Below are 23,764 nucleotides of genomic sequence, written 5' to 3'. Positions count from 1 at the left end.
CTCGTGAAGTTATATGCATGTGTATATACACTTATATGCAAACACACACAAACATATATTCACACACGTGAATGAATGGAGGAATGAGATGGGTATTACAAACAATAATCATTCTGGACTGTGGCAGTGCATTACTCAGGATTTGTTGTAAGTCTCCCATTTAACCCAAAAGGCCTTAGTTTATTTTATATCAAAATCCTGATTTAATTTGTTGCCTTAACACTGTTCTCTATTAATAACTGGAAGAAAGATCCTAAAAAGCACAAATTAGTTTTTTAAAAAAGGTAATTTCAACTATTCCCGAATAGTATTCCAATAAACATTATTGCTTTAAGAGCTGCAGCCTTGTTTTATGGGACTTCATCATGTTAGGAGTTTTTCCAGACACATTCTCAAGGGGTAATGAATAAGACTCAGGAAGCCATTTTCTCAATGTCAAATATCTGCGATTAATGACATCCATCTATTGCCAAAGCTCAAATGCAAAACATAAGATAAATCCTTTTTTTCAAATCTTTAGGCATAATAATATCATGTTTTCCAACCCCAGGAAAATGTTAAAGTTTATTTTTTGCCACAGGTAGCTTTAGAATAAATACAGGTCAGTGTATACAGCAATTTTTCATTCTGTAAGTGTAACACAGTAGATTTCCCTGTCATCAAGTTGGGGCTGAAGATCTTAGGCTGGCTGTAACTGCTTGAATGAATGCTGAGGGATTACTGATCATTTAGATAGCTCTGGTCCAAGCCACTGCAAGTATATTTAGAACAGAATTTTTGCAGCATATATTGTATCTATTTGTGAACTGAAATCAGGGGCTCTACTGAAGAACTGACTAATGCTTTCTACGCAGCCTAAGAAGCTATCACTGTCCTTTTACTCTGACGCAAAGTATTAGTGTAAGTTAGAGTAATTCACATAGTCTTTCTGCATCCTGAATTCCCTGTATGTAAAACAGTGATGATACAGTGAGGAAGTTATCATCCATACACTGGAGGAACCTCCTGGACTGTGGCTGGGTTGCTGAGTGGTCCTTCCTGCAAACACCAGGGAAGTTAAAATCCCCCACGACGACCACGGCCTGTGACTGTGAGGCCGCTCTCAGCTGCCTGTAGAAGGCCTCGTCAACCTCCTCACCCTGATCTGGTGGTCTGTAACAGACACCCACAGCAGTATCGCCCCTGCCAGCCTGCCCCTTAATTCTCACCCACAGACTCTCAACTCACTTGTCATCTGTCCCTGGACAGAACTCAGTGCATTGCAGCTGCTCCCGCACATAAAGAGCAACCCCACCACCCTTCCTGGCTGGCCTGTCTTTCCTGGAAAGGACATAGCCCTCCATGACTATATTCCAGTCATGTGAGCTGTCCCACCACGTCTCTGTAATTGCCACCAGATCATAGTCTCCTGACTTAACACAGGTTTCCAACTCCTCCTGCTTATTTCCCATGCTGCGTGCATTGGTGTACAAACATTCCAGGGAGCGAGCTGAGCACACCAATTTCACCCTAGGATTATAGGAGGCCTCCCAGTCTTCATCAATTCTGGAGTGCTGCCCCACTGGGGCAAGCCCAGCTACAACCCCATCCCCCTTCGAATCTAGTTTAAAGCTCTCCAAATGAGCCCTGCTAATTCGTGCCCCAGCATCCTTTTGCCTCTGTGAGATAAACCTTTCCCACTTGTCATTGTCCAGACTGGTGCCCTATAAAACCAGCTGTTATCAAAGAATCCAAGGCCCTGCCTGTAGCACCAGTCTCGAAGCCAATCGTTTATGGACTGAATCTTCCCATTCCTTCCCACATCATCAGTGGAAGATGGAAGGAGTGAGGAGAAGATCACTTGAGCCCCAGACTCTTTCACCATCCTCCCCAAGGCCCTGTAGTCTTTCTTCATCCCCCTCAGACTGCGGGAAGCAGCTTCCCCCTCACCTGTCTGGAAGACCAGCAGCGGGTAGTAGTCTGTCAGGTGCACCAGGTTGGGGAGCGCCCTGGTGATATCCCTGATCCGGGCTCCAGGCAGACTACACACTTCCCCATGATGAGGGTCAACTCTGCATATCGGGCCCTCTGTTCCTCTCAGAAGGGAATCGCCTACTACAATGACCCTTCTTTCTTTCTTATCAGAGGCAGTCTTGAGGTGCAAAGTTGACCTCCTTTTCCTATGTGGCCTTGTAGGCTGGCCTTGCACCACATCCTCACCTACCTCTCCTTCAAGATCCAGGGCCTCAAACCTATTACTGAGGGACACCTGGGGTAGCAGGGCAGGAAGGGGGGAGGGTTTCCCACGACGCCGAACTGGAACTCGCTTCCAACCCTCATCGTCTTTTTGGTCCCCTACCTCTGCACAACAGCTACAGGGCAGGGTCTGTCTCAGGCCATCCCCCTGTGTCTGAGAGGGCAGGGGGTCCTTCCCCTTTTGGCGGGTATCTCCCTGGAACCGTTCCGACTGGCACGCCAGGTAGTTACTCCACCAGTCGATCTCCCTTTCACACTCCCTGATGGTCCTCAGCATCTCAACCTCCTCCTTAAGTTTTGCCACCAGGCTAAGCAGATCTTCTACCTGCTCACACCTCACGCAGGTGGAATGCTGTCCTCCCTCCCCCGGCAGCAGCAGGCTCTGGCACTCCCTGCATCCAGAGACCTGAACAGCCACGGTTTGGGACAGGGTCTCTGTCTGAGTTGCTGCAGTCTTCTTACTGCAAGCTCTCTTTCTGGAGGCGACCATATTGGTCCGCAGTCTGGGACACCAGCAACAGGGGCAGCAATACGACCTACTTGTTCCTCCCTGCGCCTGGTGGGCAGCGACGAATCTTATCTATTGGTACCTTACATGCAGCTTGTCATTCTATATGTTAACTGAATACCAAATTTACAGATTAACAAAACTGGGGGATTTGTTAATCTGTAAGTGATTCATGCAAACAGTTCATGGTTTGCGGTAGTGTCTACCTACTGAGAATCGCAGAATAGTTAGGGTTGGAAAGGACCTTAAGATCACCTAGTTCCAACCCACCTGCAATGGGCAGGCACACTTCACACTACACTATGCCACACAAGGTTCTGTCCGATGTGGCCTTTAATACTGCCAGAAGTCAAGTATTTACCACTTCCTTGGGCAACCCATTCCAGTGCCTCACCACCCTTACATTAAAGAACTTCCTCATTATATCTAATCTAGACTTCACCCTGTTTAAATTTTAACTTAGTCCCCTTGTCCTATCACTACAGCCTCTAAAGAAGAGTCCCTCTCTGTCATCTTTGTAGGCCCCCTTCAGATACTGGAAGGCTGCTATGAGGCCTCCACACAGCCTTCTCTTCTCCAGGCTGAACAGCCCCAACTTTCTCAGCCTGTCTTCATACAGGAGGAATATTGACTGTCTTCTCCCATTTTACTTTTGTTCTCTTTCATCTTGGTGTACAAAATCTCAGTGAGGATCCAAACACCTTTTGCTTTGACACAGTTTTATGCACTTGTGCATTTGCACAGTGTCCTTTGCTTAGCTATCTCTCCATTAAGTCCTTCTTTGCTTCTTCTCAGAAGAAACATTTCATCCCACTTGCTGTTGAGCTGCTTGGAGCCTTTCTTTGTGCCTAGCGGAAAGTATGCTCCACAGCTTACTCAACAATCTTGGTCCTGCAAGTATTCAGATCAGAGCCTGGAATGTGCTATGATTTCTAACCAGTACACATATTTCCTTCCCAAGCAAACCAAAGCATGGAGGAAGTGGAAATAGGAAAGTAGTGTTACTGTTGTTGAACCCATGGTTGGAAACTGAGTGGTGAATTTTACATGTCTTCTGTGATCATATGCCTGCTAGCCCTGTCTTTGCTGTTCAGCTCAATAGTCATGACACAAATGTCCTTGTCATGGTTTAATATTTTATACTATTCAAAAAATAATCAGCATACCATTAAGAGAAATAATTCTAGCAAATATATATTCTGGAATCAAGTTACCATTTTATACTTTGAAAAATCTGTAGACAGGTTTTTACATATAAGAGCACTCCTCTAAACTATGCTGTCATCAACCCTGTCCACCTCAAATGTTACCAGTATCAATACAAACAATCACCTGCCTGATTCCCAGACTATATGAGATTTAAGTTCAGTATTCTGGTAGATTTTCTTACCTTTTACTTCATCCAGATCCCACTTTCCAAAGGATGTTTGCTGATCAATGGAACAAAGGTAACATTTCCTTTTATGAAAAAAAGTGAATAGGCAGGTATTTATCGATCCTGAGCAACAATTATGTATTTCTAGGAATAATTAAATTACATGAATTTATATTGTAAATCTAATGTTTGCATCCTTGTGAATTTTTCATTACAAGATATTCAATAAATATATGTATTCTCATCCTGCGAGGAACGGCACCTTTATAAAGCTCTGGCTTAAGCCGATGAGAATGGATTGATATATTTTGTGGAGATGCAAATCATGCAATATATTTTAGTAAGAACTGAAACAGCTAATGAAGTGGACATCCTTCAGTTGCTTGGCTCTGAATAATTTATGAGCACATAGTATACCAAAACAAAAGAGTTCTGAATGCAAAAGTAGAACAGATAAAAAACCTAACATAACAAAGAAACAGATTTCTTGGGATGGTGAAATGTAAAGAGATAAGTTATGCCTAATCAAAGTCAGCAGACTAGTGCCCTGGGAGTATTAGTATGCAAAAATATCCAACAGATATGGAGAGTTAGTTGCAATAAAATGCTGTCTTGAAGCATGTAAAGAGGCAATAAGGTAATGCTAATGTGCTAGATCGTATAAAACTTCAGTTGTGCATGGATACTTCAGATGCAGGCCATAGTATCTTTTTTTAATCAGAAGTGGAGACCAGCACTTTTATGCATACAGTCATCAACAATTACTAGTTCTCAGTATGTTCACAGAGAAGATGATGACTTTGGCCTTAATCCCTGACCGTGTAAAGTTTTGCCTCATTTATTATTACTATGCCTTCTTCATTTATAGGAGGAGGGTATATTTATAGGAGAAGAATGCTAACCCTATTACTGAACTGTAAACTGTGCCCAGGAAAGCAGATTCTTTTTAAACAAACAAAAAAACAAACAAACAAAAAAAAAGCAATTTTAAATAAGCCTGTAAGGTTTGATGAAGCATTGACTGTGATCATCAGAGCAGCTATTAAGAAAAGGTTTATGAAGCCAGTAGTTAAGATTATACATACCTGCTAATTGTGAAGTATATTTTTATCCCCTCCAGATAGTTTAAAAAGGATCTCTTAATATTGTGTGAGCTGTTCTTTATAGGTATCAGATTATGGTTTCTTGAAACAAACAAACAAACAAAGAGCTACAATGCAGAAACTGCATAAATTCATACATTTGTTTAGCAGAAAATAAATCCAAGAATGCCAGCATGGATAGAAAATGGTATAGTGATCACCGTGGCTATGGAAACATAATTATTGCTTGGGATCCCATGAGCTGACCCAGCCAGAGGAAGTGTTGGATATGTTGATGGTTGGATGCTGTAATTACAAACAGCAACAGCATCACAAAAGACAATCATAGGTTTGTATATGTCTGATGCTTCAAGACAGGCATGTTCTCTTAAAAATAAAAGGCACAGGAGGGGAGAAGCTTGCAGTCACTTGGGAAGGCTGAAATGTCTGGAGATCAGGACATCATACCATTAAAACTAATGACTTTACCAATATCTTGAAAATTATACATGTGGATGATGTGCAGTGACCTTAGGGTATGTTTTGTATTAATGACCTTCTGTGTTCTTGTAGATTTGGCCATGCAGAATATTTCTCATGTTGAGAGAAAGGAAGCGGAAAAAAGAGGATTGTTTACTGTAGCCACTTTATTCTAGCTTTGCCAGAACAGTGTACTTCTAAAGGGTTTTCAAACATCACACCTGCCTGCCAAAAAAAAATACTAGAGAACAGAACAGAGAATTCTATGTCCTGGTTTTAGCAGTAGCAGTCAGTTTTTCTCCTTCTTGGTAGCTGGGGCAGCGTTGTGTTTTGACTTTCAGCCTGGGAACAGTGCTGATAACACCGATGTTTTTAGTTGTTGCTAAGTAATGTTTACGTTGATCAAGGACTTTGTGAGCCTCATGCTCTGCCAGGAAGGAGTGGAAGCCGGGAGGAAGCAGAGACAGGACACCTGACCCAAACTAGCCAAAGAGGTATTCCATACCACAGCACGTCATGCCCAGGATGTAACTGAGAGTTACCTGGAAGGGCTGGGACTGCAGGGTTGGATGAGGTATCGGTCGGTGCTTGGTCGGGCTGGGGGGGGTGAGTTATTGGTCGGTGGGTGCTGAGGTGTTGTATTCTCTTCCCTTGTTATTTCCTTTATCATTATTATTATTGGTGGTAGCAGTAGTGATTTGTGTTATACCTTAGTTACTAAACTGTTCTTATCTCAACCCGTGGGAGTTGTATTCTTTTTGATTCTCCTCTCCGTCCCTCCAGGAGTAGGGGGAGGGCAAGAAGGGGGGAGTGAGTGAACGAGTTGCCTGACTGGGTTTAAACCACACCACCTTTTTTTTTTTTTCCCTGTATGAATAAGCACATTGGGAATTAAAAAAAAAACAAACTGTTGTGATTTACTGCTTTAGATGATGACTATTAAAAAAACTTTTTCCTTTTTCTTAATGTCTTAATTCCTTTGGAATAGATGCAATGAAACTATTTTAGCTGAAGGACATGAGACATTCAGAGTTGTAATAGATTACTTCCAAGGCTCAGGTCTTATCATCATAACTAATACTTAGAATACTTCAAACTGTTCATTGTTCCTCAAAGTATTTGAAAATTTTTGCTATTGTAAAAAATATGAAAACTTTCCTTGATTAAAAGTCCCAGCAGCTAAATTCCTGCTCAGTTAAATTTTCCCTTAAGTTATTAAATTGTATCTTTAAATGTACATTGCAGCAAGAACTGCATTGTATAACCTCTCTCTCACAACTACAATTATGAGACAGCACCTATTCAAAATATGAAACAGGAAATTTTATATTTTTTCTCTGACAGTATAGCAGAATGGAGAGAGAAGTCTTAAAGTTTGTCTGTTTAAGGGTGTGATCTGCATCCCAAGTTACTAATTTAGCAACAAGATGATGGTTTAATTAGAAGCAGCACATTGGCTTTGATAAACAGATGTTCCGTTTATTTAACTGCTGCCCACAGAGTTAGCACAAGTAGGTTTTTTTTGTTTGTCACAGCCTGTTAATTTCTAGCCTCTGGTCATTGCATCCAGATATAGTTTCCATAAGCAAAACATTCCCAGTTAATACATATTGCCATAACTGTATTAGTTAATCCCTGCACATCTCTATAATTTTCTTAAGGCACTGCAGCTAAGTAATTGAGCTTCTCTGTCAAAACTCTATGAGTAACAGTCCAAAAAGGCCACACCTAGTTGTCAGTGGACCAGGATTTGGGCAAACATGGTCCAACCCAGCCCTCATGTGTCCGGTGACTTGGTAAACAGTAAAGCATTCAGAATTTTAGGGTTCTACCTACTGAGTGAATAAGACCCCACCTTGCTATTATTGCTGTAACAGCAAGTTAAACAAAAACTCCACATGTAACTCAAAAGAGCTGCCATTGGACCTACTTAAAAATAATTCTGTGCAATAGCTTGATAGGTTGCTAAGCAAATAAAGGCTTGGCTTTGTTCTACCTTTCTAGCCTCCAGGTAAATAATAAGTGTAAAAAAGTACCCACGAGTTAATAGGCAAATAAAGCTTTTAACTCTTCAAAAATTATCTGTGTTAGATACTATAGCAGATGTTATCATGAATGTATTGCAGACTCCACCAGTTTATGAAGACTACTCTTCTTTATTCTTTCAGGCTGCATTTTATCTTTATGCTTCTTGAAGAGCTATAAATGTTAGGACCAAACTTACCCTTATATTGAACCACAATATTCTTGTAGCTTAGGACTTTAATACGTACCAGGGATGGATACGAACAGATGTGTTTCAGTTGCAGACTGTCAATACTTACCTCAATGGATTTGGTTCAATGCACAGTTGTGATTGCTGCGCTCCAGATTTTCAAGACTCAGAGGTAAATGTACCAGTTACCATTGAAAAGCTCTCTTTTTGATTATAGCTTTAAAACTTTAAAGAAGCTTTCCCCATTGGGAATTCTGCCATCTTGGGTTTAGATTCTGCATCCACATCCAATGCTGATGTCTAGTGGGCAGAAAAATTTCTTCTTAAGCACTCCATCAACCTTTAACTAAGAGCAATCACTTTAATGATGTTTCCTGTAGGTACACAACAGCATGGTTTTGTTTATTTTGTGCTCATGAACAATTAAATATTTATGACCTGATCTTTTGCTCAGCTGAGCACCTCCTTGAAGGTGATGAATGCTTTTGCTTGGGTCAACATGTTAATGGTTACTTAAAGCTTGCAAAGTAGAACTGGTGCTGGAGTTGTCCTTGCTGTCATGAACTACTTAGGCCATGCAGGGCAATAGGTGAGTTTTGTACTTTGCCTTCATCTCCCTGAACAAACACACAGCTGGGGCCTGTGAGTGAACTGTTGTAAAGCAAGAGTTCTGTCTATCCTATGTCCTGTATTTATTTACACCAATGAGAGTTGTTTGAATAAGGACTGGTAACATAAGCATTTCCAGAACTAAATTGTAAGGTTTTCCATGTGACTGTGAAGTTATTTTCATTACTACTCTTAACTGAAAAAATAAAAAAAAAAAAAAAAGAAATCTTTCAGGCTGTATGACTGACTCAGAAAAAGTACTGTGAACCTTAAAACTAGAAAACTGTAAAGATCCAGTTTCTCTGAGAAGACTGTCCCAAAGTCCCACTTTTAAAGAAATGATGGTATTTTATGTCACTTTGAATATAAGAAAAGTTTGTGTAGTAGAAGACAATTATGAAAATGAGCTCTCAATATTGATTTTCTAAAATGAATTATGAAAGCAGAAGAGAGGGTTTTCCATTAATAGACAAATTCTTATTAAATAAAAGCAGGAAATGAGAATCCCTGCCTCTAGTTAGAAGATAATATGACATCCTTTAGTCTGCTGGCAGTTCACCCCAACTTGGAAGAACTCAACCTATGGTCATTTTACGACAGCCGTCTTTATTAGGAGACAGGGATTTGGGCCGAGAAAGAAATTGAAAGAGGTGTACAAATCAAGGGTTAAACTGTTTACCTTTGTAACTGGAGCTTGCTAAAACACTTGTTTATCAAGCAGATCAGTCCTAGGTGCATTGCAATACTACTGTTACTTAGGGACTAAGTGAATTTACAGATTTGTGGGTAGTTTGCAAACACTGCATGTTTTTTGTCTTTAATTTACCAGCAGGCCTTGGTTCTTTGCAAACCTTTGCAAGGCCCTGGTTGGTTAACTGCAAAGTAACCAAGCTATAAAATGTTCATGTATGCTCATCGAAACTGTATTTGAGGTTTACTTTGTGCTTTTGGCTCCTTTGGCTTTTAGAGGCAGGAAAATATTGCTCGATAGGAAGAGTTATTTTCCAGCTGCCAGAATTCCTTTGCAGTTCTAATGGAAAGAAGCAGAACTTTTTTTGGGGAGCCAGCATCTCATTTCCATTCTGCTCTTATACAGCCACTGTTGTATCTGCAGAGTCTGCAAAATGTAACTGCTGCGGCAGGGTGAACAAAGATGCCATTCAGCATGGAGAGCAGCTTCCCTTCCGCACCACTCTCTGGCCGCAGCGAGGTTGGCTGGAGCCTGCTATCTGACCGACGCAGGATTTGCTGCCTGAACAAAACTCCCCAAGGATACCCATTCGGCATCCTGAATTAGTCCAGTGGGATGAAAACTTCCTGTTCAGTGCTGGCATGAGGGCTGAGAGTCAGCTGTGACTTGCTCTCATTTCCCCGTTCTTTACATATGGACATGTATTCTTTGGGATGACATTTAATGCTACTATTGCTCACTAGAACTCAGGTGGCTGGTTCCACTACCCCAACTGTGTGCTGGGACAGTCAGTTCCAAAGTTACAGAAGTTGTAAGATGATGTTGTTTCTAATCTACCACTTCTGAAATCCCATTGCAGGGATAATTTCCTGACTTTGTGCCATTTTGATACGGTCCCTTGAAAGTTCCTACCCTCTGTGACTTCATAAACTAAGTATGCAAGTGAGGTATTTTCCTGTATCTATTTCCTAGGTTATGCACACTAAAAAAACCCAACATTATTTTATGATTTTGCTAAGAAAATTAATATAGATATTTTCTGATTTAAATAATTAAAATAGGATTAAGTTGTAGATTAAGTGTTTAAACAGAAAAGGGCATGTTATTCATAGTATTTGTTCATTTTCAGACTTCAAGTTGACATAAAATAGACAAAAATTGTTAAAGCATCATAAAATGTTTAACACTTCCTAGGAAGAGCTCTTGCTAACTTTCAACATATCTGTTTCTTTAATGAGCAAAACCAGGCCACAACTTTCATTTTCAAGCTCTAAATTACATAGTACCAGTAGTAGATTTGCCAGTCAGGCTTTGTAGATAAACAATAGATATGGCTGAGAGAGGCTAAGCCACCATAACTATAAACGCCATTTCAACACAGTCACCATTATGAACTGTGCCAGTGCAACATCAGAATCCAGTGATTAAAGAGAAAGATGATTCAAATTAGGATTAGTGGATAAAATTTATCCCTAATGAAATATCATTGGAAGAATGGAATTTTATGTCATGGATGAGTAAGGCCCAGTATACCTGTAGTCTTACTACATGTCACTAACAGATATGGCAGAAATCTTCTCCCAGTTGAGCCAGTTTAGCTCCAGTGACTTCAGGGACATACTCTATTTAAATCACTATGATCAGTGTATCTGGATGTATGATATAGTTCTAACTTAAAGGATAATGAAAGCAAACTTCTGATTTGTGTAATATGTTGTGTTTTCTCCTTTCTTTCCCAAAGTAAAACTATTTTATTTACAGACATCTCCATAAAATGTGGACATCAGTAAAGGATGAGTCACATAGATTTGATGGTTCAGTTCAGTTACACATCCAGAAGTTTAGTCGTTTCCAGAGTTTACCTGATCTCATCCAAACTTCTCCAGTCTGGAAATCAGATGGCAGTCTCCTAAAAATGATCTGTCTTGTGATTTTGCAGTACTTCCTTGTTTCATTCAGGTCAGCTGTAGTGCAAGAACAGCTTTTCTCACAGTATTTTGGCATTTCCGATTTCAATTCTGGCTGAAACAAAGAAGTGCCTGGGCATTAAAAAAAAAATTTTGATAGCTTACAAAACATTTCTCAGAGATTATATTTGCTCCCTGTTGATTTGACTTTCTTGACAATTTTATTCTAGGTAGACTGATCTAGCTATTTCTACACAATAATTTCCCTAGTTCCCTCACTGGCCAAATGTAATTTGTCCAGTAGTATTTTCCAAAGAACACAGCAATTTGAATGGAGTGCAAAAACTAGCTGAAACATAATTACACAGGAGGATCACTGGACTACTGACCAATGTGTTTTTCTGCACTTTTTAACCTAGCTCTGAGTTGTAGCATACTTATCCTTAGGCTAAGTGGCATAGCTAGATTTACTAAGAGTACTGTTACTAATTGTATCATTCATACTACAGTAAATAATAGGCAGAATGACATTACACCTTGACTGGTGACTTTCTCCTATATTAGAAAGGCCTCTCGTTCTGTGAATAAGGATTTCTGAAACAATTGCATCAGTATTCCAGTTGAAAACGTTGCCTGAAACTTCTAACTTTTGATTTATTTTTATTATACTTCCTGTATTCCTTATAAGGGAATAAAGGGTCCTCGTCTGTAACTGAAATGGCTCAATCAATTGCATAAACTTATTTGAGTACTCAACTTTTATAAACTTCATAACCAGTCTCCAGAAGAGTGAGGATAAATTGTAAAAATGCAGTTGAAGAAAACACCCCATGGATGCTTTATTTATCCTTCATTATTTCAGTGTGACACTCTGTTTCCTATATTTAGGCATAAATGCATACACACGTGTATTTGGATTTTTATTGCTGAAATTCACATTCTGCAGGCTGCAATTGAAAGGCACACAACCACACTACTACTAAGAAATGATCTCTCACACAAGTGTCCAAACAAAACTCGTATATAACATTTTCTGCTTAAGAAATCCCTGATGATGTGATAGCCTCATATTTGCAGGATGCACAGACACATTCAGGGATTTCTAGTGGAATTTGATAGATGTCCAGCTATACAAACCTGTAAATTTTGTTGGCTGCAAAGCTCTCTAATTGTTTTGATCTTTAACCTCTTCCCCCCATACTTTCACATGATTACCTGAATACTTTTTAGATGTTTGCAATGAAGAGGTATAGGAAGGAGGAGATTTTGATTAAGGGAAAAAGAGAGCTAATATACAGATAGCATTTAAGAAACCAAATACTGCAGCCCATATGATGCTGCTGTAGTAAAGAATCCCTACCTGGCCTAAGGAGCAGATAGGGCAAAGAATTAGTCTTCCCTGTTTCACCAAGAAATAGAGCATAACTAAATGAAAAGTCCATTTTTTCTTTTTTCGTTTCTTCTGACCTTTCAGATTATCTATAACTGTATTTCATGCTAGCTGTTGTCAGTAGCTTTACAATCCTTAGGACATGAACTATTTTGTTAACCATTGTTCAGATAAATGAATCAAAGAAGCAGTCATGGAAATGCAAGCTTTTGCTATGTTGTCTATTAATTACCTAGAACACAAATTACCCCCCAAAAAAATTACCCTAGGATCTCCTACCATAGAAAGGTCTCCAAGCCAGTGACTGGCCATCTAGCATCTCTAAAAAATGTGCTAAATAATTCCAGCTTTTCTAGTTTTCTATTTCATCAAAATTCTTGGCCATTGCTTCTTTGTTCACCTAGTGAAAACTTCTAAGCTGCAGTCTTTTGGGTGCTATTATCAATAGGTCTGGCCTGCACAACTATCACGGGGTTTCATACACTTTAGAAGTAGTTGAGGACTTTATATCAAAATGTTTTAGGCTTTCTTCTTCTCCTTATAAAATAAATATAGTGTTGATTTTTTTTTATTTTTTACCACAGAAAAAAACTTCTTATTTGGTGTGGGTTCCCTCCATTTTCACATCAGGAAAACCCAGAAAAGAAATATATTCTTTCTAGTTGGCCGAATATGAAACCAAATATTCTGGTTTGCTGAACTAATCTGAAATGCTTCATTTTAAGTCAGCACATATTGAAATGTGTATCCCTCTGCAGCTGCTTTGCTATGTATGTCTCATACCCATTTTCCCTCTTGTGGGCTAGTGTTTCTTGGCCAGTCTCTCTTTTCAAATGAGATGGATGGCGCTTCATCAAAAAACATGACCTGTGTGTTAAGCAAAGCACTTCAGTTTGGCTATTGGAAAATTATTCAGTTGTGAAAATGCTGAAATTAAATATTTCCTTATTTCTGCACTGGAATTTTTCAAAATATTCTGTTCAACACATTAAACTGGAGTTTGACCCTGAATTGAGAGAATGTATTACGGTATTATTCGTCTCAAACTGATGATGCTCTGAATTTCATTCAGCTCAAACATGATTAGAAAGATCTTCCCATCCTATTAGTACAAACTAAATTACTTCAGTCTGTATATATTGGTCCCGATTTTTCTCAAGAATCCTATAGGTTTCCATGAGTTTTCCATAACAAGAAGATAGCAGCTTATCTGTTTCTTGCACTAAGGCCTGAGTCTGCTACTACTGAAATGAGGTGGAGTTTTGTCATTGACTTCAACAAGAAAGGACCATTTAAAATGAATATTTATGGTATAAAAAGAAAGCCACTGGGCATGAGGTTATTTCCCAATAACCCACATCCTGCTGTGTTTTGGGTTTTATTTTGCTTACATACATTATAACTAATCGGCTTATAATAGAATTAAGTTAGCCACAGTTATAACAGAAGAATCTTTTACTTTACTTGTAATTAGAGTTGCTAGCTAACATGGCTTGATATAGAGAAGTAAAAGATGAGTAAAAATGTAGCTTTTTTAGAATTTAGTCTGCTGAACTGCTTCTGAGAAGGCAATCTTCAAGGCTGTTCTTTAACCATACTGGATGATATGTTTAAAAGTAAAAGAAAATACAGAATGCTTATAACAGTCAGAAGAAATACCTACATGAACTGATGTGTTGATTTGGTTTTCATTCACTACACTTTCTGTGTAAGAAACACAGTTATAGAGATCTGTATAAGCAATTTATTATTTGGTTTTGTAAGAATACTCACAATTATTTTTCTGCCTAAGCCAATAGCATTTACCTAAAACAAACTGTGTAGGTTCCCCTTGATTTTTTAATTTGTTTGTGTGTTTGTTTCTCTCTCCTTCACTGACTGGGAACTACCTAGTGTTTTAGAACAAACAGAACCAGAAATTCATGGTAAGGGGATCAGGGCATTTACATGAAATCCTTAAGCTTCCTAAGGGTGAAATTAAACTGGACGATAAAAAAAGAAGAGATGCTCAACAAAGTACATGGAATTATTTGTGCATAAAGGAAAGCGTTCAGGCATTTCATCTGTACAACATAAACCTCTAATTTTATCGTGATGTTTTGGTTTTAGCCAGTCTCCGATTATAGAATATGCAGATACTTGCTTTAGTTGAATAAAGTGATATGGTTTCTTTTCAAAACCATTTTTATAATTGATAAATTTTCTGGGGTTCTTTGCTTACATAGAAGAATATTCCTTGTTCTTTAAAAATGCTGTCTGACTCAGAAGTACCTCTTGTTCCAATAGCAACAAAGAAGGGAGTAGACAGAGCTTTTTTTGATGTTCAGGATTGCAGTATGTAGCTGTCCCAAGTAAAAACTCCTCTTGAAGTTACTTGCTGTCTATGAAAATCTTCTTTACCTGCATGCTAACTGAATTGCATGTTACATCTTAATTTAGCTTCCAGTAGCTTTTGGCAATAAACTAAGATACTCATAAACAAAATGCCGCTGCTCCCACCAAGAAACACTGTGGTTCATTCCAAATTATAAAGATAATCTTCGTTAGTTTAATTCAAAAATCACTAACCAAACAAAAAAAAAAGATGTTATGTTGGAGAAAAATGTAGAATTTTCAACATATTTTTAAAGAAAAAAGGGAATTTTTGTTTATTTTTAAAAATGCTTTCCAGTATCTACAAAAGAAAGAAATAATGAATGCTTTTTGTCACTGATAGATTACTACAAAGAAATCCCTGTGCATCATGTGTCTTATATTATTATATCAGGTATTATCAAATCTCATATTTTGATCAAAAGACACTTTTTTGCATCCACATTTTATAACACTCTTTTTCAGTACACACTTCAGCTATTGAAATCTATTTTCCATAAATCTATATTTTTCTAGTGGGTGAGGGATCAGTTTTCATTTACCACTGTATGACATATTAATGAATTGTATATTTAACAGAAATCGTGCTCTGCTCTCATCTATCATAACAGAGTACAGAAATGACTCTGGGGATGGTCACAAGTACAAAACTTCACTGGCAGCCCTTCACTGTTGTGTGCTTCTCAGGTTCGCATATGTCATTCTTTGGTTTTGACTACAGATTTACACAGAGCTTGGGGCAGGGATTTTCAGGAGAAAAAGCTTTAATGTGAAATCTTTTCTTGTATTTACCTTGTAACTTCAGCTAAAGAATTTAGTTTTTATTTCCACATACTAAAAGCAAAATATCAGGTTTTATTTCAAAGCATTGCCAGCTTCACTGAAAAGCACTTCACGTTTACCATTATTTGTTCTTGTCAAGTAAATTTCAAGTTCTCCTGAGGTAAAACTTATCAAAGAGTGGGTCTTGAGATTCCATTGTGCATGTTATTATTACCATTCCCCAGCAGCAAAATGACATCTTTTCATTCTTTTGTAGCACCAAAGAACTGGATTTCTGATGAGCTGAATTCCCAAAAATACTGTTGTGACTGACAAGTAACAGCAGTCTTAACTGGTGTTACTGACTGACAAGAACAGCAGCCTTAATTTTTTCATGTTTGGTAGGATGTTTTAGGGTAGTTTATATAGAATAGACACTTCTCTTTTCTTCATGGAACCTTGAAAGCAAAAATGGAAAACCATAAGACAGTAAATCATATAAAAGGAGAAATTAAAAATTGAAAATATGATCAATGAAATAATGTCTTGTGTTCATATTCTTATATTTCTGTAATTAAGTCAGACCAAAACACCTCTTACTGAAGTCAGCTTAACCCCACACACACACACGCATACCCATAAAATCATTTGCATTTTCCTTTCTAAGGAGCAAGATACTAAAATCTTGCAGCCCAGATTGACTTTAGCTACACCATGCTATAAGCATACTTTATGTAATTTGGATAAATGATAGAAAAGGCTACCTATCAGGTTTTGGCTAGTGGAGCTCTTTTACAATACATTCTACACTAGCCTACATGGCTGCACTCATCTAGTGAAAATTTCAGCTCAGAAAAATATAGTGCAGTTACCTAGCTTCCTCATCATCAGTGGGACTGCATCTTCCATGGCTGGTACTCAATCAATATGTGCTGATGGAAACCTTGGCTTGGAAGCCTTGCATATACACTACGAACAGTTTACCATAACCTCTGTGCAGAAAAGGTACTTACATTTTTAGTGTCATATAACATAGATCAAAACTAAAATATCTGTGACAAGATACACTAACACTGTCAGAATTACTAATCTCAGTGTTTAACTAAGGACCAAATTTCCAATTTTTCTTGAACTGGCCAACAAATTAAAAAAGTTGCTGTTGCAAGTTGAAGTAATTCACGCTTCCTTAAATTGACAGTATTAGGCAGAATTTTTCAGAAAACACTTGTTGCCTGCACAATATTTTTAAACTTTAAAGATTTCCAGCTTTTATAATTTTAATTTGTATTCATGGCATGCAAATTTCACTTTTTTATCATTTTAAATAAGAAAGTTAGTGCATCAGTGAGGCAGACTTTTTTCATTTCATAAAGTTGACATAGAATCATAGAATCATAGAATGGTTTGGGTTGGAAGGGACCTTAAAGATCATCTAAATTCAACCCCCTGCCATAGGCAGAGACACATTCCACTAGATCAAGGCTTGTTTTGAGCTTCACACTCCCCACCAACCCTTTTCCCCCCTTGCTAGTGAGAACAAGGTCCAGCGTAGCTCCTCTCCTTATTGGCTCTTCTATCACCTGGAAAAGGAAGTTATCATCAACACTCCTGGATTGCTTATGCCCTGATGTGCTGTCTCTCCAAATGTTAGGATAGTTAAAGTCCCCACAAAGGCTTGTGAACGTGAGACTGCTCCTACCTGTCTAGAGAGGGCCTCATGCACTCAAGTCTTTCTGGTTGGGCAACCTGCAGGCACCCACTATGATGTCAACAGTCCCTACCACCCCTTAAATCCTGACCCATGAGCTCTCAGTCACCTCCTCATGCATCCCCCGGCAAAGCTCCATGCGCTCCAGCTCGTCACTGACACAGAGGGTAATACCTTCTCCCTGTGTCCCCTCTATGTCTTTCCATTCCAACACTACAGTCACAGCAGCCACCCCATCATGTGTCCACAGTGCCAGTAAGATACAGCTCTGCAGCGTGTTCGTGTCTCCAACTCCTTTTATTTCCCACGCTATGTCTGCATGCATAGGGCCTCTAACGAAGCTGAAGTAGGACAAATCAAGCATATACAATCTTGACCTTCTGTTGCAAGCTGAACTTCCTAGACGGGCATCTACTTTCCTCTCAGATGAATAACTAGATTTAGTTTAGCATCTCTATAATGCTGATTTCATCGAGTTGATTGCTTATCTAAATTGAAGGATGGTTTTAATATAATTGTAATCATGTGCCCCATGTCAACACAGTTAGCAAAAAGACAGTACTTTCACCTAATGGGGTTCTGCATGCCTTTTGCTGGATTTCCGCGTGGGCAGTTTACTTTGCAGAGTCTAGTGACCTAATCAAGGAAATAATGCTTAAAACATTTTTCCCACAGTCTACTTAGGAGCAGTTTTAAAAGACACCTAAAACAGAAAGTGTTTTCTTTCCATCCACGAAGTACAGCCTACTGAAGGAGTATCATTTTGCGAAGATTGTGAGTGATTGGAGGAAAAGCAAAAACAGCTGTTAGGCAACTTAAAGCAATGCAATACGCTGATAAGCCTGTGGCATTTGTGAAAGTTGAAACTGCAGAAGAAATGTTGAAAAAAAAAAGAAGAAAATTAATATATTTTTCCTGCCTGTGCCTTATTAAAACTAAATACAGCAGCAAATGCTAGCTATGGACAGATTCAACTGACCAATGATCTGCAGGTCTCCTAAATTCCTTAAGCAGCTTTAGGTCAGATGACACTTCATGGTTTTGCTATGCAGGGATTTGTGAATACCAGTTTTATTTCTTGCCATGTGCAAGAGAGGTAAGATGAACTACAGGTCTCAATGCTCAGACTGTCACGTTCTCAGTGTTTTCATGATACTGGCTGTGGCTTTCATGGGGCTTCCAGAAAACTTATCCCTCTTTGGGATATACTGTAAGACTGTATGTTGAAATTCAGTCTCTGTGCATTAACACTCCAGAAACATGAGTGGCCTCTAAAAGACATGATTCTTACACAGAGAACAGAAGTTGACTCACTGTCAGATATGTTTGTGATAATGATTAGTGATGTTATTTACGACAGGAGATGAAAGACTAATGTCTTTCTCAGCCTGAGGGGTTTTAAATCTACCTCTCCCTCTTCTCTGTGGCAATTCTGTAATCATCCACTGACAAACCATGCGGGCTCGGGTGATACTAAATTATCACAGAATTACTAGTAGAAAAAAAGTTGCTCTACTCTCACAGTGTAAAACCCAAACAAGTTATTTTCAGCATTGAATTACATGAATTAGCCTGATTTATAAATACAGAGACATAAATAAAAGTGATTGTGCAACTGTTGTGCAATAGAACAAGCTTAAAAATAAAACCAGTCCATAAAATTCTCAGAAAATAATTATATTATTTAGACATCTGAAGAATCTAGCAGCCTTGTGTATTAGACATGAAGATCTGAAACCTTTGGTAGCATAACATCTCATGTTTAAACACAAGTAATTGTTTAAGTACTTTTTGGCAGTAAGTCCTCTCTAGCACTAGTTTCCCATCAGACACTGAAGTTATGCGGTCAATATAATTTACATACTAGTTGTCTCCTTCTACTTGTGAAGTTAGGACAGTATCATCATCCTCAGTTATGAATGGAAAAGCTGACAAATTACTTTTCCAAGTTTATGGAGTGATGGTGATAATGTTGGAAGTCAGCTCTTCTGACTGCAGAATCGGTGTCTTTCTTCACACCACAGAATGGTCCTGCAGTTAGTTTCATCTGTAGAGTTCTTGTAGTCAAAATCTCACCCATTGTTTTTAATCTTATTTTACATTCTAGAATACCACTTCTGCCTGAGCACCTTACCCTTTTCCAGCAATACTCACTAGTTCTGCTCTGCCACAGGTGCAGAAGTATGAAAGAGTGGCAATACTCCAAACTAGCCTAATGACTAAAAGTGCACGCCACCTGCCATAAATTGAAGTATGTTTAATCAGCCAACTGATACTACTGTAGTGGCCTAGTAAATACAATGTAGTGCTGCAAAGTTGTCTTAATTCTTCCTGTACCCTCTTGGAATCCAGCAAATAGAACACCCAAAGGATTCTGATCTTTTAAAGGAGTTATATCATCCTTAATTTCATGGGCATACCAGCGTTCATTTATATCAGTCTGTGTAAAGAACCAATGCAACTGCCAAAGAAGTCTGATAAATTTTATAACAAAGTGAAATTACAAATGAAAAACTAACAAATCCATGCACTTGGAGAATAACTGTCCCTTTCAACTCAGGTTCACAAACAAATCTGATATTAGTCACAGGCGCTATGGTTTTATTGAGTTTTGGACAGCTTCTGTATACAGGAATTTCATCCTTGTATAAATTCTATCTTCATCTGTGGAAGATTGTGATGCCTTACACATCTTTAAAAATTCCGAGCAGACAAGGAAAATAATCAAAAAATTAAAAGGTCACAACTGGCTGTATTCTTGGAGGCAGCTGTACCAAAAAAAATAAAAAAGTAAAAATAAAGTCAGTGATACATACCAACATCTTGTGGCTGGGATCTGTAGATTAATGTAAAGAGATCCTTTCTTCCATGAAATCAGTGAAGTTTTGTGATGGAAGAAGAATCATATTAAAAGTTCAAGACTTATGTGGCACACAGCACTGGTGCTTTATGCACGGTGACATGGAAAAATTACTCTAGTTGAGACAAAAATCCTGAGCACTCTTTTCTTTGCACTCTAGTTCCAGCTTCAGTCTTCTGATTTCACATATCTGTCAGGTTTTTGTTTAGTTTTTTTTTCCCTTTGTACTAATTGCTGTACAAGAAAAGCCTGCCCAAGGCAAGATTTAGTCAAAGTCCTCTCAGCTAGAGCCAGGTAATTACTTCATGAACTGAACTTCAAATTCTGTTTTTTTTTCCAGGTGAAACTGTTAGATCAGTTTAATTGGTACTTGATTGCTTCTTTGTAGTTAAAAGCATTCTTGAAGGAAACTGGTATATGTCTGATTGCTGTAGGAGGCTGCATCCTGGCCAGGTGATGCTTGGGAGGGGAGAATGGGAGGTCTAGAAACTTCAGAGCATCTAAATAAGGGCAAAAAAAAACTGAAGCAAGAGTTCTGTAAGAAGTTCAATATTGTAATTCACTTGCAGGCCTAAAATCCTAAAATCCTTGTAGCTTTGAATAAGGTACTTCCAACCCTCATTTTCCTGTAGTGGGGGAACAAATCGGCAATATTGACTGATCTCACATGTTAGCATTCAAGATAAATAAATAAATGTTTATATAAGGCTTTGAATATAAAAAGTGGTTAACATTTTCGTAGAATGAGAATAAGCAAAATCCAGACACAGTGTGTAATTCTAGTGGTGTATGTGCACACACAGTTACTATCTGTTATGTAAAATATGACAGTTATTGAAATCCTAGCTCTTTAAAAAAGAAAAGATTTAGAGTTTTCAAGTACTGGAGTATGACCCAGAATCCTGTTCTCCCCTTAAGATCCTTTGTGCTGTCTGAAAGATCCGCAAAACAACAGGGGGGCAGACTTTATAGGAAAAGAAGTGATATTATTGTCAAAAGCAAATGTAAACAAATTTAAAATATAGAGAAAAATGCACGTGTTTTGCCATTGCTTATGACTCAGTGATATGTTCTGTTTACTATTGTCAAGCATATGTGTTTAAGGCAGAAATGTGCTTACATTTCAGCTGATGCTCTTTCTTTGATTTCACAACATACTTGAATTCTGCACAGTTCTGAGATAAAGCTCAATAGCATGTGAATTGAATCTACATAATTTGCCATTAAACACAGCAAAAGCAAGGTAATTGTGCTGGTTTTGGCTGGGGTAGTACTAATTTTGTTTTGGGTAGCTAGCATGGGGCTAGGTTCTGGATTTTTTCTAAAAGCAGTGTTGGTAATACAGGGATGTTTTCATTACTGCTGAGCAGCGCTTGCAAGGAGTCAAGCGCTTTTCTGCTCCTCACTCCACCCTATCAGCAAGTAGGCTGGGGTACAACAAAGGTTAAGAGGGGGGACAGTGGAGACAGCTGAACCCAGCTGACCAAAGGGGTATTCCATGCAATATGGCATCATCGTCAGCATATAAATCTGGAGGAAGAAGGAAGGAAGGGGAGGATGTTCAGAGTGATGGCAATAGTCTTCCTAAGTAACCATTACACAGAATGGAGCCCTGCTCTTCCTGGAGATGGCTGAACGCCGGCCTGCGTATGGGAAGTGGTGAATGAATTCCTTGTTTCACTTTGCTTGCATGCGTGCATGGCTTTTGCTTTACTTATTAAACTTGTCTTTATCTCACCCTATGAGTTTTCTCACTTTTACTCTTTCAGTTCTCTCCCCTATCCCACCATGGAGGGAGCTGCTGTGAGGGGCTTAGTTGCTGGCTAGGACTAAACCACAACAAAAAGCAAACTCCTTTCTGCTTTTCCAGTTCATCTCTTTGGCCCTGTTCTATATGCTTTTTTTTTTTTTTCTACTGAGGTTAAAGGGTAGTTAGCAGTCCATGAAGTACCTGCCAATTTGACTGTATCTAAGTCAGAGATGCCATCAGAATGATGATGGTATCTGAATTTGTCAGCTTGATCTCCCTCCTTGTATCTGGCATAGCTTAGGTGTCAGAAACAGGAACATAGACCAGTTTAATAAAAAATTAAATAAGTAGCAAGACCAAAAATTATATATGCATATTAAGAATGTGCACAGCTTGGGAAATAGTCTCTTTACCCCTATGTTCTCTGGTTCATCCATTTCTCAGGAAATCACAGCTCTTTGATTTTACAGTGAACTCTTTATAAGTTGGACATTCAGAAATTTGTGAAAAGCTGTCTTAAATTTGAGAAACAAATAACATTTGTAGCAAACTGAGGCAAACTACTTTTATAGATTTGGTTTTACCAAAAAGTAATGCTAATAGGTGTTTCTCAGTATACAATCATCTAAATAACTAGCATATGATTAAGGCAGAAATAATAAAAGAGGAGCTATTATTATACCAATAGTAAGCATTTTTGCTAACAGAGTATCTTCTGTATTATACCTCAGAGATGGCTGCAGTGACAGATATATAAATTTAGGTTATGAAGTATCTGAGCCCTTCCAAAAGAGTGTATAAACATCGCTACAACAAATATAATATTTTAAGAGAAAATGTTCCAGAACAAATGCCATTTAGAACTTGCTTGCAAAAATATCTCTTCAGAAAACAGAAAAATAAGTAAACAGCAAATAGTCAATAGGTTTATTTTTCTTCAAAGGTAGACTACTATGCCGTAGAATGTTTGTTCCAAAAATACTTTTCTGGGTTTTGTAGAACTTTCTTAGATAATAGGATAAGCATGTATATCACCAGTGAGCTCAAATGCTATCACTTCATACTTATTACTCATGCTAAAAATTGTATTTTTGAGGCAAGTTTTTCACAAAATGTTGCTTACAAAAGTATTTATTTACTGATTTAATTTCTGTAAGAAAAGAGTTATTTCCAATATTCTGTAAGGCTTAGGAAGGTTTTGTAATCAAGCCTGATGACGTAGCCTGAATCCTAAAATGAACATACAGGCGAAGAGTGCAAAGGGTTTAAAATTAAATAGGAAGGCTTTTAACCTAAGCCTTATGATTCAGTGTTTCTCATGCAAGTAATTTACTATAATTGAAATGAGAACGCTGTGTCCTTACATGGCTGATGTAAATTTGGCTCTAAAACATGGGATGTCCCTTATAATGAAGTATGGGTTTGGGTGTGTCGGATATGTGTGGGGCTTCATTTGAAATTAGCTCTATGGCTGAACATTACAGGAAAAGAACATGCCGAAGTTTCTCCTCATACCATAGCAGAAAACGTCACAAATAAGTGACTCACCGCCTGAGCTATATTTTCAGTTTGTGTTGTGTTTGGTCATCTTTCTCCTGTGTGGGAAGATGGCATGTCTGGTTTCCAAAGCCCCACTTTGTGTGCTGTAGCTGAAACACATCCAGCTGAAAAGGTGAAGCAATTGCAAAATGTATCTCTTCCCCTTACCTTTCCACTGGACGCATCTTGACCTAGGTCAGAAAGCTATAAAACTTGAGGATGAAATTTCATTGACTGTGTGCTCTTCCACACATGGTCTATAACACACTAGTTCCTATGG

This window comes from Pezoporus occidentalis, unplaced genomic scaffold, assembly GCF_034315485.1.
Source record: "Pezoporus occidentalis ecotype Australia unplaced genomic scaffold, CSIRO_AGI_Poc_V1 ctg21, whole genome shotgun sequence".
In the NCBI taxonomy this organism is placed as follows: domain Eukaryota; kingdom Metazoa; phylum Chordata; class Aves; order Psittaciformes; family Psittacidae; genus Pezoporus; species Pezoporus occidentalis.
The sequence above is the reverse complement of the archived record's forward strand: the minus strand, read 5'-3'. Positions refer to the sequence as shown.